The following is a 1,885-nucleotide window of genomic DNA, read 5'->3' as shown; positions in this document are numbered from 1 at the left end:
TGAAAGGTCCTTTAGTAGCTGTGCTTGCCATAAAGTCAACAATTTCCTTACACCCAAGGATTTTTGGCTGATATAGAAGCTTTGAAAATCTGCTAACTTTCGTCTCTGACTTTCTACTCCTATCGCCAGATTTCAGCTATCCCGAGCACTTAATCCTCCTTCATTTTTAAACGCTGCGCGGCCGTCATTCTTATGCTAAGCCCGGACATTGAGTGCGACTCCTAGACATTTTTCAAAGTATTAACATTTTAGGAATTTTCATTTAATAGATTTTTATGATATTTTACTGAACTAAAACATTGGATTAATTAAAAAAAAAACAATAACGATATTAATCACAACAAAAAAAAATGTCAAGTATTTTCACAAATTTGAATCTCTTGTGGAGTGTAAATAAAAATAAAAAAATTAAATATAAAGAAAATAAATAATATGAAATATTATTAAGAATAATACAATTTCTATAATTTCAGCTTACAATTTTCTTATAAGGGTTTTGGCAGAAGTGTTACAACGTCCTCGATAGTATAGTGGTCAGTATCCCCGCCTGTCACGCGGGAGACCGGGGTTCAATTCCCAGTCGGGGAGTTTAATCGTTTGATACATTTTTTATTTTTTTATTTATTGAGATTTTTCATTTCGGTAATTAATTAATATGATGGGGTTTCCCATTAAATCTGGTTAAAAACTCTGCTTATTAATTTTGCATTCAATTATGTATTTGTTAATTTAATGTGTGGTGAATCCAGATACAATCCCGTTTTATGAACCCAATCCCGGAAAGTCCAGATTGGATGTATGTATCCGACAAAATTAATATAGCTAACATAATTATGAAATCGTATAAAAAATTATTCCCAGGGTATTTCTTTAAGTCCCGAAATTTCGGCATGCGCAAATTTTAGTCCCACAGTCCGGAGATTTTTTCGAAAATTCGCTGAGAAATTTTACCTGGTGCACCGTGGAAGCAAAAGCACTCACTCACTCACGTTTAAAATATATTACAAATCACCGGAATATGCAGCACTCCTCTTTCGGGAGTACCGGTAATAGTTGGTTTGCTATGCATATTACAAACACGGACCTTCACTAAATTAAATATAAAATGTGTTCTTTAATACTTGCTAAATGCATTCAACCCACAAAGTATATGGATAAAAAAATTTAAAAATAAAATTACTTAAAAAACATGAAAATCCAATTTTAGCTCGAAAAAAATGTTTCTTTTTGTCACTTTTCTGACCTACAAACAGCGCCATCTTGCGGCCATTAGTGCTATGATCAATTGAGTGATCCACATTTAGCGTGTTGAAATAAAGGTCTTCACCATGGAAGATGAATGTCACCACGCCACTTAAAAATACCGCATAAACCGTGGTGACTGGCCTTTACTTTCCACTGGCTCACATATCCAAAAATAGGTGAGAAAACAGCTATGGGGAAAATGATCTCTTGTGTAAGATCTTGATTAATATGCATATGCATCTATGTATGTATATATGTAAACATATGTTTAATCATGAGTCAACAGCTTGCATTTAAATTTGCGATTAGTCGCCCAATTAACAGTTAAATAAAATTCAATTTTCTTGTGTATGCACATACACACACTGAATTAAAAGTGCTTAGTTTCAGCCTTAAACTGATCATAACAACACTTTTCTTACTGACTTTATATGAATGCAAATTTTTAAATTGAGCTTCCATCGCCCCTCATTACAAATATTCCTGCAGCCTATTTCGAAATTACGCAAAGCACACAAAATAAAATTAAGAATATTAAAAAAAACAAAAAGGTATGTTCAACCAAAGACTCCCCGACGGGGAATTGAACCCCGGTCTCCCGCGTGACAGGCGGGGATACTGACCACTATACTATCGAGGA

General features: G+C 34.0%; 2 non-coding genes across 2 annotated transcripts; one reads left to right on the top strand and one right to left on the bottom strand.

Annotated features, from left to right (window-relative positions):
* The first annotated feature begins 516 nt into the window (after positions 1-516).
* Positions 517-588, top strand: Trnad-guc (transfer RNA aspartic acid (anticodon GUC)). The gene has a single exon. It is a non-coding gene; the product is annotated as a tRNA-Asp (tRNA).
* A 1,225-nt stretch (positions 589-1,813) lies between these two features.
* Trnad-guc (transfer RNA aspartic acid (anticodon GUC)) lies at positions 1,814-1,885 on the bottom strand. Its single transcript has one exon. It is a non-coding gene; the product is annotated as a tRNA-Asp (tRNA).

Source organism: Anastrepha obliqua, chromosome 4, assembly GCF_027943255.1.
Source record: "Anastrepha obliqua isolate idAnaObli1 chromosome 4, idAnaObli1_1.0, whole genome shotgun sequence".
NCBI classification, from domain to species: domain Eukaryota; kingdom Metazoa; phylum Arthropoda; class Insecta; order Diptera; family Tephritidae; genus Anastrepha; species Anastrepha obliqua.
The sequence above is the reverse complement of the archived record's forward strand: the minus strand, read 5'-3'. Positions and strand labels throughout refer to the sequence as shown.